This window comes from Muntiacus reevesi, chromosome 1, assembly GCF_963930625.1.
Source record: "Muntiacus reevesi chromosome 1, mMunRee1.1, whole genome shotgun sequence".
NCBI classification, from domain to species: domain Eukaryota; kingdom Metazoa; phylum Chordata; class Mammalia; order Artiodactyla; family Cervidae; genus Muntiacus; species Muntiacus reevesi.
The window spans coordinates 277,626,325-277,643,204 of record NC_089249.1 but is presented as its reverse complement, the minus strand read 5'-3'; the positions used below and the strand labels follow the sequence as shown (position 1 = coordinate 277,643,204).

Below are 16,880 nucleotides of genomic sequence, written 5' to 3'. Positions count from 1 at the left end.
AGGCAGAGCACCAAAGAATTGACTCCTTTGAACTGTGGTGTTGGAGAAGACTCATAAGAGTCCCTTGGACAGCAAGGAGATCAAACCAGTCAATCTTAAAGGAAATCCACCCTGACTACTCATTGGAAGGACTGATGCTAAAACTGAAGTTCCAATCTTTTGGCCACCTGAGGCGAAGAGCCAACTCATTTGACCCTGATGGTTAGAAAGACTAAAGGCAGGAGGAGAAGAGAGTGACAGAGGATGAGATGGTTGGAGGGCATCACTGATGCAAAGGTCATGAAATTGGGCAACCTCCTGGAGATGGTGAGGGATGGGGGGCCTGGCGTGCTGCAGTCCATGGGGTTGCAAAGAGTCAGATATGGCTGACTCTTTTATATATACAATATTAATACATCAATTAATACAACATTATACATTGTATATAGTACAAATAGATAGGTTGAAAGGGTATTAATGTTAATCAAGGATACTGTGCATTTATGCAATTAGACATTTCATTGTTAGGTGAATAATCAATTGGGTTATACTTCATAGAATGCATTGACTGCCAATTAACTTCAATGATACTTATTCCACTGTTCAAATATAAAACTTTTCGAGTAATCACTGAAGAATTTTCTGAGGCTATGTTCCGTGTTTCTGTCAATATTTGCCTTCTCTATATTGTAACACTTTGAAAATTATCTTAAGCTTGATCAAGATTATTGATTCTATTTCATCCACAGTTTTAAGAAAAACAACTTATCATTTCCTTCATTTTGTAAGCCCACTACACTGCCACTCATTTGTGAGTAATAGTTGTTGTTTGTGGTGTAATGACTTCATTCTAAACAGCATGGAAAAAACAGCTAAATTTTTTTTCTGTTGTTAGAGATTTCAGAGTCAAAATGTATAATGGCTGGGAGTTCAGGATTTAGAGGTGTGCGGAAGGAGATATGTGGAAGGCAGCTTGCTATTCTATGCTTTTTCTAAGAATATGTTCCAATTCTGACAATTCTAGCTAAAATTGGGTCAGGAAGGTTTGACGGCTTTAAATGAATAGATTTACTTCATGCACTAGGTCAATGTCTGAAGTCAGATCTTTATCCACTCACTATGATTTAATATGTATTAACAGCCAATGGTTAGGCTTATTGAGAATTAATGCTAATGAACCAGTGAACAGTTCAGTTCAGTTCAGTTGCTCAGTCATGTCTGACTCTTTGTGACCCCATGAACCACAGTACACCAGGCCTCCTTGTCCATCACCAACTCCCAGGCAGTTTTATGCAAATACAAAAGCTGACATTTAGATCTTGCCATGTAGAATAACACTGGTAATATCTCATTAATGAGAAATTTTTTTTAAATAGTTAAAACTTTTCAAGTCCCAGACATTATTCCAAGTGCTTTATATGAATTATCTCACTGAATCCTCAAAAAGCTTCATGTTGCAAAATTGAGACATAAAAAGTTTGAGTAGCAAGTTCAAGGTCACACAGTTTTTTAGGGGCAGAGACTGGCTCTAAACTGAAATGTACTTAGTTCAGATAGACTACATTAACCTAGGTTTTATAGCCTCTAAACTGAATTGTAAATCACACTGCTACTGAAACTATTTTGGATTAGCTCTGAAAGAACAAATTCTTATGCCATTAAACAGTTTTATTTCCCTCCCACCCTTCAACATCCAAAAAGCACAGGTGATATGCAGTCATCTTCTGAATTTCCTGTCTTCTCACAATTAGAGATTTTTTTAAATTAACCAACATTAATTGGAGAACAATAGCATATATGAGAGTACATAGAATCATGGTGCAAAAGAATCACCTCATAGAAACCAAATCAACTTGAGAAGTAAAGTTAAGAAATTCTGCCTCGGCAAAGGAAATGAAAAGGAAAATGGAGTCAAGGAGTTTATAGTCTTGTGTTTTTCCCCTCCGATGACTGATGTCACCTCAATCTTAGACATATCTGTACACATCACAGTCTATTCATCATTCAACTGCACCACTAAATCTTTCTTCAATGAAATACCAAGGACCTATAACAAACTTCTCCCTCAAAAATACTAAGCCACTCTTTGCTGTTAATTTAAAATCTCTTAAAGTGTCATTTCTCCCATAAATCCTTTCAAAATTGATCACTGAAAAGCTACAGCTCAACTATTCTTCACGCTGGACGTTGGAGTTCAACAGCTACTTTTCCTAACTTCTAACCAACTTGTATCCACCTACAGATGACACTCTTTAAATGTCATATATCTTCAAAATTATGGTTGTGATAAACTATCTAACTTTCCTATTGGATTTGCATCTAGTCCAATATCATTCAAAATTACCTTCTTGAGTAATAGCTACAAAACCATATTATTATTAGAGTGAGGGGGGCTTCAAATTTCTGTCAGTATAAAGAGTTGTTCACAAAAAAATGTTTAACACCTTCAAGAGGCACCCGACTGATGAATTAAATTTGTTGAATATTTCAAAATATACTTTTTGTATTTGTTGGAAATGGGTTAACTGTATCACAGCATTGATTTTGTTTGTGAATGTGAAGCAACAACACCCATTCACATGCACCTTCCCTTCACACTAGGCAGCTCTTTTCTCAGTGATAATGGTCTGCTTTGCAGAGTACCTAATTGAACAGTAATATGACAGTTTTAATAATAACACAAATAAAAGTACCATTGACAGGTATTGAATTTATTTGCTATTTAGATAGTCTATTATATTTAATAATAAAAACTATGTAGACATCAAGCACCTCTGGCTCTAAATTGATTTTATTTGCCCTACCCTTTAAAAGTCTTAAATAGGCAGCATGTATCTTTTGTATGAAATATAATTTGGAAAGTGGCATGTTTCCTTTTAATGCAACAAATAGTCTTTGAGTGTCTGGCCAGGCAATAAGACGCTTATAGTCTTATAGGTTAAAAAAATCAATAAAATCCGATGATACATGAAATACTGACAAGATAAGATGCCATATGAACAAAGGACAATGTGAACCCTAGAGCCAGCAAGCGGGATCAGAAGATGGCATCAATACAGACAGGTTGTGAGTATTAGGAAATCATCTCAAAATGGAGGAAGAAATAAGGGAACCTATTAATTCACAGGCCTCAGAGGCCCAGACCCTGGCCAGTGTTTAAGTGTGATGGTTGGTGATGGTATTGAGACTCGCTGCAATTCTCAGTAATGCTCCTAGCTCCCCAATTCTACCTACCAGTCCCTTGGATGACTTTCTCGTGTTAACAAAAATGGCCGTGGTCATTTGAGGCTGTTCCCCTACATACTAGACAGGAGCATCTTTTCCCAGCATTCTCAGGAAAAGTTCTAAATTCATTCTGATAGGACAGGGTCACAGCACCTGTGAATCAGTTACTGAATCTGTGAAAAACAGCTTCCTAACTGGATTAAATCAAACATGGTTTATACCCCCAGCTCAGCATCACCTCCCTACATCCACATTGCTCCCTTACGGCAATCAGGGCTATTGGTTGGTGCAAAGGGAAGAAACTGGCAGGCAACTAATGGCTAACTACTGGAATTTATCTTCCTCTTGGCTTACTTTGGCTGTAAAATTAATTATATTCAGCTAAATTTATATTGTTGTTTCTATGTTTGTATATACAATGTAAATCCGGCATGATGGCCATCTAAGGAAAGCCTGATAACGAAGAGTTGGTGGCAGATTCATCATATAAGGTCCCCAATCTTCATGGAATGACAGCCAGTATTTCAAAGTCAAATAAAACCAGTTTCATTCTCAGTTCTGCCACTGCATAACCCCAAAGGAGTCACAGCTCATTGAACACCTCCGTTTCTTCTCAATGCACTTCAGTTCTTTGTAAACTGGATAAAAACGCCTTACCTTAGCGAACTATTGCAGAAATTGATGATGACAAAGGGAATGTACTTGGCCTGTGGAGATGGTTGAAGAAGCTATTATTATTACTGTAACTGCTGTTATTATCCTCATCACCAAAACCTACATCATCACCCAACCCTGAACGGACAATGGTAACAGAGTCACAGATGTACAGACTCTTAGGGTAAGAAGGGTGCCTTGGAAATCAAATAATCAGCCGAGGCCTGTAGCAGAAGTTAGCTGCCTTTGGCCTTCTCGGTATAGAACCAACACGCTCCCTTTCAAACACTTCTTTGAAAGGAATTTGACCATTAGCTGTGCAATCTAAGGCAATTTATTTAACCTCTTTAAAATTAGTTTCCTCATCTGAGAACATATTAAAATATCTACTTCACAGGGTTAAATAAATTAATGTATGTATCTGACACATTCCATAAAAAAAATACCAAGTATTTTGCTACTATCATTATAATTATTACAAAAATATCCCACTAGTAACCAGGAGAAACAGTACTCTCCAAACTGAAAGTGCTGCCCTGATACGGTTTTGGGAACACTACTGCTGTTACCTTAAGATATTGTTCACCCTCCTCTTGCATTCTCATTGAGACAGAGTTGAGAAAGGTGAATCAGGAAAAACACTTTAAAAAGTTTCCACCTGCAATGTTTGGGGAACAGAGTATGTGAACCGCACTGTCACTCATCTATTGTATCTTCGCGCCTTACCATGAAACAAACTTGCTCTAATGTCTCTTCCTACTTATTAAGCAAAGGACATGATAAAGAGCCATTTTGTGAGAAAGCATCAAGGCAAGGACAGCATGTTCTTTACAGTGAAATGAAAAATTTTCTTTAAAAGACAAATCCTTCATTCCAAAAATTTGAATGGGAAAGTATTTAGCAAATAATTCCAGGCAGCTGAATTTAACGAAGTGAAAAAGTCCCATAAAATATGTTCTTGGACATTTGCTTTGTATCTGTTAAATTTTCATTCACTTTTAGCCACTGCCTCCAAGTTTTCGATTCTAAGACAGCTGATATAAAGAAGAATGCATTTGATTCACAGATGTAGAGAACAAGGCAGTGGTTACCAGTAAGGAGAGGGAATGAGGCAGGGGCAAGACAGAGGAGGTGGGAGAAGAAGAGGGACAAACCTTAAGGTATAAACTATAAAGATATATCGTACAACAAAGGGAAAATAGTCAATGTTTTATAATAAAAATGTATGTGTTAACTGCTCAGTTGTGTTCCAACTCTATGCAGTTCCATGGGCTGTAATCCACCAGGCTTCTCTGTTCATGGGATTCTCCAGGCAAGGATACTGGAGTGGATTGCCAGGCCCTCCTTCAGGGAAATTTTCCAACCCAGGGATCAAACCCGGCTCTCCTGCATTGCAGGAGGACTCTACCATCTGAGCAACAAAGAAAGCCTCCAGTATAATAACTATAAATGGAGAATAAAATTGTGAATCACTATAGTATACCTATAACAAATAATACTATACAGCAACTATATTTCCATTTAAAAAATCATAAGAAAGAAATGTATTAATAAATGCATTTACTATTCAAAAGACACTATCAAGAAAGTGGAAACACAATCCACAGAATGGGAGATGATATTCAGAAATCATATCTGATAAGGGAATACAGATATATATCTTCACAAATATGAAAATATATGAAGATGCATTCTTCATACAGAATACATAAAGAACTCATACAACTTAATAAAAAGACATATAATCCAAATTCAAAATGGGCAAAGATCCTAAAGAGACATTCATTTCTCCAAAGAAGATAAACATATAGCCATAAGAAAACAAAACAAAACAAAACAAACAAACAAAAAAAACATATAGCCACAAGAACAGGTAAAAATGCTCAATATCATTAAGCCATTCAGTTCAGTTCAGTTCAGTTCAGTCACTCAGTCATGTCCAACTCTTTGCGACCCCATGAATCACAGCACGCCAGGCCTCCCTGTCCATCACTAACTCCTGGAGTTTACCCAGACTCATGTCCATCGAGTCAGTGAAGCCATCCAGGCATCTCATCCTCTGTCATTCCCTTCTCCTCCTGCCCCCAATCCCTCCCAGCATCAGAGTCTTTTCCAATGAGTGAACTCTCCGCATTAGGTGGCCAAAGTACTGGAGTTTCAGCTTCAGCATCAGTCCTTCCAATGAACACCCAAGACTGATCTCCTTCAGGATGGACTGGTTGGATCTCCTTGCAGTCCAAGGGACTTTCTACAGTCTTCTCTAACACCACAGTTCAAAAGCATCAATTTTTCGGTGCTCAGCTTTCTTCACAGTCCAACTCTTACATCCATACATGACCACTGGAAAAACCACAGTCTTGACTAGATTGACCTTTGTTGGCAAAGTAATGTCTCTGCTTTTTAATATGCTGTCTAGGTTGGTCATAACCTTCCTTCCAAGGAGTAAGCATCTTTTAATTTCATGGCTGCAATCACCATCTGCAGTGATTTTGGAGCCCAAAAAAATAAAGTCTGACACTGTTTCCACTGTCTCCCCATCTATTTGCCATGAAGTAATGGGACCGGATGCCATGATCATAGTTTTCTGAATGTTGAGCTATAAGCCAACTTTTTCACTCTCCTCTCTCACTTTCATCAAGAGGCTCTTCAGTTCCTCTTCACTCTCTGCCATAAGGGTGGTGTCATCTGCATATGTGAGGTTACTGATACTTCTTCCAACTTGTGCTTCTTCCAGATCAGCATTTCTCATGATGTACTCTGCATTTAAGTTAAATAAGCAGGGTGACAATATACAGCCTTGACGTACTCCCTTTTCCTATTTGGAACCAGTCTGTTGTTCCATGCCCAGTTCTAACTGTTGCTTCCTGACCTGCATATAGGTTTCTCAAGAGGTGGGTCAGGAGGTCTCGTATTCCCATCTCTTTCAGAATTTTCCACAGTTTATTGTGATCCACACAGCCAAAAGCTTTGACATAGTCAATAAAGCAGAAATAGATGTTTCTCTGGAACTCTCTTGCTTTTTCAATGATCCAGCGGATGTCGGCAATTTGATCTCTGGTACCTCCGCCTTTTCTAAAACCAGCTTGAACATCTGGAAGTTCACGTTCATGTATTGCTGAAGCCTGACTTGGAGAATTTTGAGCATTACTTTACTAGTGTGTGAGATGAGTGCAATTGTGCGGTACTTTGAGCATTCTTTGGGATTGCCTTTCTTTGGGATTGGAATGAAAACTGACCTTTTCCAGTCCTGCGGCCACTGCTGACTTTTCCAAATTTAGCCATTAGGGAAATGCAAATCTAAACCACAATAAGATGCCATTTCCTACCTGTGAGGATAGCTTGAATGAGAAAGATAGACAAAAATAAATGCTTGTAATGATATGGAAAAATTGGGACTCTCTTACACTGCTGGTGGGAATACAAAATGGTACAACCACTTTGGAAAGCAGTTTGGAGGTTTGTCAAAAAGTTAAACATAGAGTTACCATTTGATCCAGCAATTCCATTCCTAGGTATGTATCTAAGAAAACAGAAGCATATGACTACACAGAAATGTATATAGGAGTGCTTACAGCAGCATTATTTATAACTGTCAAAAATGTAAATGACCCAATGCCCATCCACAGATGAAGGATAGAGAAAATGTAGAGTATCCATACAATGGAATATTATTTACTCATTAAAAGGAATGAATTATAAATACATGCTATAACATGGATGGGTCTTGGAAACATTATGCTAAGTGAAAGAAGCCAGACACGTAAGGGCATGTATTGTATGATTCCATTTCTATGAAATGTCCAGAATAGGCAAATTCATAGAAACAGAAAGACTAATGGTTTCCAGGCCAGGGAGCAGGGAAAATTGAAAGTGACTGCAAATGGACATAGAGTTTCTTTTGGGAGTGATGAAAACGTCTGGAATCAGATTTTAGCTATGGTTATATAACTTTGTTAGTACATTAAAACCCACTGAACCATACACTTTAGAGGTACCCATTTTATGGCATGTAAGATTTTTTCAAAACCAATTTTAAAATTTAGGCTTTATAATACTCACCATCTAACTTAAATAAGGTAAATACCCACTTTGTGTGGATTTTGGCCTGAAGTGAAGTCGCTCAGTCGTGTCCGACTCTTTGCGACCCCATGGACTGTAGCCTACCAGGCTCCTCTGTCCATAGGGTTTTCCAGACAAGAATACTGGAGTGGGTTGCCATTTCCTTCTCCAGGGGATCTTCCCGACCCAGAGATCGAACCTAGGTCTCCCACATTGTAGGCAGATGCTTTACCATCTGAGCCACCAGGCCTATTCGTCACTAAAACATTAAAGGATTGCCAAAGAAATGATGGAATTTTGCAATATCATTTTGCATGTTTACACATAAACCTGCCCTTCTAATATAGTGCTTCTTCCATTTTAAATAACTACATCTTTAAGAGACTTTTTAGAATCAACACTTTGGCGATCCATAAAAATCTAATGGCTAGATTTTTAGTCAGTTTAGAAGATGGTATTCATTAGGTGAAGCCTTAGGTCATCACCATAGGTGGCCATTTTAACTGTGACTCTGCTGCTTGCTGTGACAGTGGGTGCTTTAATGTTGCCTTACCATCCTTTCCACATTTTTCCAAGGCCAACTGCTGTGTTCCAGTGCATCCAATGCATCCTAGAAGGACTTGATAGAGTCTTGAGACAGAGGGGAGGCAAGTTCAATAAGCATTTTTGATGATTTCCCTGTACAACTTCATGCCTGTTTCTATGCCTGTTACCATTAATAAATCCAAAAAGTTTATTCCTGCTCTATTATCAAAACAATCTAAGTTGTACTACATATACATAATGGAATAATCAGTTCAGTTCAGTCACTCAGCCATGTCCGACTCTTTGCAACCCCATGGACTGCAGCACCCCAGGCCTCCCTGTCCATCACGAACTCTCAGAGCTTGCTCAGACTCATGTTCATCAAGTCGGTGATGCCATCCAACCATCTCATCCTCTGTCGTCCCCGTCTCCTTCTGTTTTCAGTCTTTCCCAGCATCAGGGTCTTTTCCAATCAGTCAGTTCTTCGCATCAGGTAGTCAAAGTATTGGAGTTTCAGCTTCAGCACCAGTCCTTCCAATGAATACTTAGGACTGATTTCCTTTAGGATGGACTGGTTGGATCCCCTTGCAGTCCAAGGGACTCTCAAGAGTCTTCTCCAACACCACAGTTCAAAAGCATCAATTCTTCGGTGCTCAGCTTTCTTTACAGTCCAACTCTCATATCCACACATGATCACTGGAAAAACCATAGCCTTGACTAGACAGACCTTTGTTGGCAAAATAATGGCTCTGCTTTTTAATATGCTGTCTATAATGGTCATAGCTTTTCTTCCAAGGAACAAGTATCTTTTAATTTCAAGGCTGCAGTCACCATCTGCAGTGATTTTTGGAGCCCCAAAAATAAGGGCTGTCACTGTTTCCATTGTTTCTCCATCTATTTGCCATGAAGTGATGGGACTGGATGCCACAATCTTAGTTTTTTGAATGTTGAGTTTTAAGCCAGCTTTTTCACTCTCCTTCTTCACTTTCAAAAAGAGGCTCTTTAGTTCCTCTTTGCTTTCTGCCATAAGGGTGGTGTCAACTGCATATCTGAGGTTATTGATATTTCTCCCAGCAATCTCGATTCCAGCCTGTGCTTCATCCATACTACCATTTTGCAATATGTACTCTGCATATACGTTAAATAAACAGGGTTACAATATACAGCCTTGACATACTCCTTTCCCAATTTGGAACCAGTTCATTTTCCCATGTCTGGTTCTAACTGTTACTTCTTGACCTGCATACAGATTTCTCAGGAGGCAGGTAAGATGGTCTGGTATTCCCATCTCTTTCAGAATTTTCCAGTTTGTTATGATCCACACAAAGGCTTTGGTGTAATCAATAAAGCAGAAGCAGATGTTTTTCTGGAACTCTCTTGCTTTTTCTATGATCCAATGGATATTGGCAATTTGCCTTTTCTAAATCCAGCTTGAACATCTAGAAGTTCTCAGTTCATGTACTATTGGAGCCTGGCTTGGAGAATTTTGAGCATGACTGCTAGAATGTGAGGTGAGTGCAATTGTGCGGTAGTTTGAATATTCTTTGGCGTTGCCTTTGTGTCATTGTACAAAATGAAGCAGGGCTAAGGCTAACAGAGTTTTGCCAAGAGAACACACTGGTCATAACAAACACCCTCTTCCAACAACACAAGAGAAGACTCTACACATGGACATCACCAGATGGTCAATACCAAAATAAGACTGATTATATTCTTTGCAGTCAAAAAGCTCTATACAGCCAGCAAAAACAAGACCAGGAGCTGACTATGGCTCAGATCATGAACTCCTTATTACCAAATTCAGACGTAAATTGAAGAAACTAGGGAAAACCACTAGATCATTCAGGTATGACCTAAATCAAATCCCTTATGATTATACAGTGGAAGTGACAAATAGATTCAAGGGATTAGACAGAATAGACAGAGTGCCTGAAGAACTATGGACAGAGGTTTGTGATATTTTCCAGGAGGCAGTGATCAAGATCATCCTCAAGAAAAAGAAATGCAAAAAGGCAAAATGGTTGTCCGAGGAGGCCTTACAAATAGCTGAGAAAAGAAGATAAATTAAAGGCAAAGGAGAAAAGAAGAGATAAACCCATCTGAATGCAGAGTTCCTAAGAATAGTAAGGAGAGATAAGAAAGCCTTCCTCAGTGATCAATGCAAAGAAATAGAGGAAAACAACGGAATGGGAAAGACAACAGATCTCTTCAAGAAAATCAGAGATACCAAGGGAACATTTCACACAAAGATAGGCACAATAAAGGACAGAAATGGTATGAACCTAACAGAAGCTGAACATGTTAAGAAGAGGTGGCAAGAATATACAGAAGAACTATACAAAAATGATCTTCGTGACCCAGATAACCACTTGGTGTGATCACTCACCTAGAGGCAGACATCCTGGAATGCGAAGTCAAGTGGGCCTTAGGAAGCATCATGATGAACAAAGCTAGGGGAGATGATGGAATTCCAGCTGAGCTATTTCAGCCTAAAATATGATGTTGTTAAAGTGCTGCACTCAATATGCCAGCAAATTTGGAAAACTCAGCAGTGGCCACAGGACTGGAAAAGGTCAGTTTTCATTCCAATCCCAAAGAAAGGCAATGTTAAAGAATGGACTATTACTCCACTATAAAAAGAATGCATTTGACCTATTTCTAATGAGGTGGATGAACCTAGAGCCTACTATACAAAGTGAATAAGTCAGAAAGACAAATATCATATATTAATGCACGTACATGGAATCTAGAAAGATGATACTGAGGAGCCTATATATAGAGCATCAATGAAGAGGCAGACATAGCGAACAGACTTCCGGGCACAGTGAGGGAGAGGGAAGGTGGCATGATTAGAGAGAGCAGCACTGAAACACATGCATTACTGTACGGAAAGCAGAGAGCTAGTGAGAATCTTCTGTATTACACAGGGACCCCAAACCTGGTGCTCTGCGACAACCTAGGGGGTGGGACAGGGAGGGAGGTTTAAGACGAAGGAGACGTGTGTATACCTATGGCTGATTCATGATGACATATGGCAGAAACCACTAAAAGAATGTAAAGCAATTATCTTCCAGTTAAAAATGAAAGACTGAAAGATGGTAAAAAATCTAATCCTTAAAAACATATAGTAAATTTGACTAGACTAAGTAAAGTTTTAAAATATAATTCAGGACTTATGATAGGCTTTTATATGCTAATGTGAGGTGTGCATGTCCAAGGGAGAATACATCATGTAACATTAATAGAGCATCTATTAATTTTTTTTGGAACACATTTCGGGAAATGCTGCTATAAGATTATGCCACTAAGGATTCCACCAGACTAGAAACACAAGAATAGAGAAGGCATTTAGTTTTGCTTTGAATGTGGGGACTAAGATTTGACAGCTTATTAGGAAATGTTCAGACTCTCTGTTTAAAAAGCTACACAGCCTCATCAGGATAAGGCAGAGGGAAGAAGCTAGACTGCATCAGTCACTCTTTAAATCTCAGATTCTTCATGTGAAAATAAATCTGCAGGACTAGACGATCTTTAAGTTCCTAAACTCAAAGAGACTAAGAGGAGCCTCTGACTCTAATGCCAATATATCACAGATACGGTACCATTTGATGCTAAGAAATTTCCTCCATTTGAATATTACCCTCAAAAATATCTTGAAAACAATAATATACCTACTTTTTCCCCCTAAATATGCCAACAAGAACAGATCATGTCCATTTTTTCAGAAGTAGCCACTGTGAGCCAGGTTGGGAGAACAGTTAGGTTAGTTCCTAAGCTAACAGAACACTCAGGTTGCAGTTAGGTTCTTAAAGACAGTTGTCCTAGTGAATGGGATATAAAATCTCAAGTGGATTTCAGGAACTAAGAAAATGTTTACTCTTGGTTTAATTCCACTTAAATCCAAGATTTTTTATTCACTATTTACTCTCTCTCTAGACTTCCCTTCATTCATTTAGCAGTTTCAAAATATTGACCTCAACTGAAAGCAAAATGAGGATGTCTTTTGTTTTATACCTATTTTATGATTACAATAGCAAGATGTACATATTAAAGAGACATCAAAAAATACTACAAAGTGTAGAAAAGATCTTTTAGTCACCTATAACTAATTCTTATCTAACGGCACTTATTCAAGAACTCCATCTTTTGACAAAACTTCCACATTTGGAGCTTGCTTATTTAATTATTCGAAATTATGGTCAACCTTCAACATTTGGGAAACGTGAGTCACTGAACCCTCTGTTTAGAGTCAATACATCATGAGCACATTAGGAGCGTTCTCTCTTTTTTGGGCGGCGGGCATTTCAAAACCGGCTTTAAATGCTCATCAGAGCGCAGTGCAAAGGGGCTGGGGAGAGCCTGTTAATCTATGAGTGGGGGCTGGGGTGCCCTGAGAGAAAAGGGACCCACCCATCAGGGCAGCTGGGGTGCCCTGGGATTAGGCAGCAAATAGAATTCCCCTCTGGAGGCTCCATGCGCCAGCTGGGAGCCAGCCCTCCCTTCGAGGCAGATCACCAGGGAGGGGAGGAAGGAGGAGCGCCCGCGGTGGCGGCGATACGGGGTCACGTCCTCAGAGGTACTGCTGGCAACCGGGGCACCCTCCTTAGCGGGCAGCTGGCTGGGGTCCTCCAGGAATGGGGGTGCATTGCGGAACCGATGGGTGGGGTGGCCCGTGAGAAGGATGAGGGTCAGAAAGATGCCCCCCATCATCGCCGAGCCCACTATGTCCAAGGGGCCACCGTGGGGCGCCAGCACCGCCCGGGTGAGCGCTCCACCGATGACGGAGCCCCAGGAATCTTCCTTGGCCTGCAGCCACAGCAGACCGCAGGCGAAGGTGGAAATCAGCTCCCCCTGCAATCCGAAGGGCTGCGATGCTTACAGCGGTGACACTGCCTCTCCATCGGTGCCCAATTCCCACAGGGGCGCTGCGGAAGCCCTTAGTGGCTGGGAAGACCACCGCCGATCACAGCCGCGGTGAAGGTACTCCACGATCACCCCCAATTCGCCACGCGCAAGACTCCCCAAGCCTTCTCATTTTATTTTTTTTAAAAAAACATGTGCATTCATCATCGGTTTCTCGGTTCCTCATCACTGAAAACTTCCCGCCCACGTGCTAAACTCACTTGCTCCTCACTGGTGGAGCCAAATCCCACCTCTGGAGGTGAGCCCCACCTTCTTTCCCTGAGTGACCGAGCCTGGCTTTTGGAGAAAGTCCACCATCAGGGCCGATGAACGTCACCATGGATTCGTAGCGGCAACTTGAAATGAGCTCTACCCAACCACCCTCTACCTGACAACCTACAGAATTCCTCAGGACCTCGGGATCACTCGCTGAAATGACTGGCACCACCTTCCAAATAGTTGCTCAGACTGGAAACCTAGGAGTCCTCTTCAGTCTTCCCTGCTCCTTCATCTCCATGTATAATCCATCATCAAGTCCATTGCATGGCTACCCCCTAAATGTGTTTTGACTCCATCCCTTCCATGCTATGTCTCCACCTTCACCTCCTTAATCCGAAGTACTATCACCACTGACCTATACTGCTGCCATAATGCCCTGGCTAGGTTTCCTGACTGTGCTTCTCCTCCTTCTAATCTCTTTTCCGCACTGCAGACGAGAATGAAAATTTTAAAACACAAATACTATATTATGTTCCCTAACCCCTCTTCCCATAACACCACACTCAGCCCCCATCCCACCACAGGGCTTCTGCTGTGCGAAGAAATGCTCCCAGTCCTCCTCCCGCACGCACCTGCTAAAATCTCCTGCCCACACATTGGGCTTTCATGCACTTGTCAATTCTGCAGTGAATTAAACCCCAAATTATGCTAGGCTCCCTGTCATAGGTGCTCACAGTCTCCTTCCTTCTTAGCACTTATCCCAGCTGTAGTTTTATACTTATTCATGCTTTTAAAAAATTAATATGTCTTCTCCACTGTATTAGAAGCATAATGATGACAGGGGCTATTTTATTTTTGCTCACTATTGAATGAACAGCTCTCTAGTATAGTGCCTACCACACGTTAGGTTTTAATAAAGGCCTGTGACATTAATCAATTAATTAACAAGGAAGAAAACAAATCCCTCAAAATTCCAGTGCCCCCAAATAATCAGTTATATTTGAAGTATTTCCTTCTAATAATTTTAATGCTTGATATGCTGATATTTTTATATCTGGATAGATACTATATACATAATTGTAATTATAATTCTTACATCAAATTCCAAGAATTTTCTAATATCTTTAGTCTTCAAGAACTCCATTTTTAATGGCTGCATGTTATTCCAACTTCTGAATCTAGCCTAACACTTTTGAGCACTCTGCTATTATTAGGATTTCATTATAGCATTATTCTTATAAATAATGTCATAGCAGCCATTTTTGTACATTTTATGCATCTAAACTTATGGCCACTTACACAGGACACATCCCTAAAATAAGGTAAATTCTAAAGTTATGATGCATAAATTTTGTTAAGACTTGGGAATACCTGGATATTAAGAATATAAGAGAAATGAATGGTATCATAGTATTTATATATTTCTATGTTGAAATAAATTACTCAGATTTAGATTGCAAGGCAGGGATAGACTAATCAGTTCATTGCAAGCATTTACTCACCTCAACTTTTAAAACTATACCTTGTACACAACTTACTCCAGGGAAAGACTGACAGAATATTTTGCGGGAATGGACTTATTTTTCAGCACTCTGCCCTAGTGTCCTGAAAAGAACCCTCTGGAGAAAATACTTTCCCAGTTTAGGGATTACTTTTTCAGCTTACAAATCTAGTAAGACTATTGATAGTTCAATGGGGTCCTTCACAGTATTTTCCAGTAATAGTTACACCTTACAAAAAGAACATAAATACATCCTAAAGACTCTACTAACTGTATATGTTTAAAAGTTGTTCCTAGTATTTCTTTAGATACATTAATCGAGGTCCAGTGTCCTGACTTGGGGCAAGAAATCAATTAAAACACCAACCGCTCGCTAAGGCTTCAAGAAGGTGAAATTATCTGGAATGCTGTATATTCCCTCCCTGCTTTCTCCAATTATAGGATTTCCTTTTGGGAGGTTTCCACACAAGAGTCTCAATTAGAAGAGTCTATTAACAAAAACAAAGCCTTCTAGATGGGCATTCTTTGCAAGACTATTATTACATTCAAAACAACTGCAGGAATACTTTCAATAAATATATTTACAATTTTCTGATGCTTTATATGAATGTCAGAAGCATCCATTTTTCATTCTGAGAAGATTCAATTCTCAATCTACTATGTAAGCACACATCAAGCTAGGAAAAGAAATCCATGCACAGCATGACCTATTTTTGATGTACTGAATTTCTTCTCAAAAAGAATTAAAAACTGTCATTAAAAAATCTAGACAGAGAAGCATTAATACAATGGATGTAAAAGCATATTTCATATGCTTTTTCATGGATAGTAAGAATGAGTTGTATCTTTTACGAGGTTCTACAACAATTATGTTTAGGTGTATTTTGCTTTATATACATGAATTTAAATCCTCTCCATTCTCAGAATATATTTAAATTCATAGTCATATCCTTAGCTGCCTACTCTAGTAAATAATTCTTTTTGTAAATAAAAAAGCAGCCTTTATTAAGGTAGACTAAATTTTGGTACTAGGACTATTCATATTTTTGTCATATTATTATGTTTTTCATTTAGACATACTCAGATGTACTCTTGCTTCTACAGCAGAATTTTTACTTTTATTATCTAACTCTTCTGCTTTTGTTATAAAATGCACTAAGATTTAAAAAATCTTTTTCTAACATTTACAACTCCATGACATATGTATGTAGACCTATTTTACAGATGAGTATATCAAAGTTCATAAATAATAAACTGCCTAGAGTTCAATAACTAGAAAAGCAGAATTGGAACCAAGTTCTTTTGGGCTCTGTACCTCTGCTCTTTCCACTACATCAGGTAACAAATTGCACGACCGTGATACCTAGAGTTCTGAGCATCACTGATGATATAATTTTTTACCTATTTTTGGCATTTAGCAAATGACACCTACATGTTGTCACCACCATCATTTTTATAATGCCATCTATATATGAGCATGCCTTACCAGAAAAAATATGCTATCAATAAGGCCTCTTCAATCAGAGCGTTTTCTTTTCCTTGCCCATGCCTCCCTTCTATTACCTCCTGAATGAAGTACAATTCCACATTTTCTCCCCTACACACACAAGTTAAGGACAGTAGTAGTAGAGCAGAAAGAACACAGGCTTTTGAGTCATCTAGATCTGCATCTGACTCCCAACATCACGGCTTACAGCTACATAACTATGGACAGTTACTTAACTTCTCTGAGATGACGATCTTCTCATCTGCTAAGGGAATAGCGATGCCTGTCTTATAGTGTTTGCACATTAGAAGCAATGCATGCACGTAGCAG

General features: G+C 39.3%; 1 protein-coding gene across 1 annotated transcript in view; it reads right to left on the bottom strand.

Annotated features, from left to right (window-relative positions):
• Positions 1–3,868: 3,868 nt before the first annotated feature.
• MACIR (macrophage immunometabolism regulator) overlaps positions 3,869–16,880 on the bottom strand; it is a 65,598-nt gene continuing 52,586 nt past the window's right edge. Inside the window, exon 3 of the transcript XR_010661498.1 lies at positions 3,869–3,911. The gene's annotated coding sequence lies outside the window, so the exon portion shown is untranslated. The remainder of the gene's footprint in view (positions 3,912–16,880) is intronic.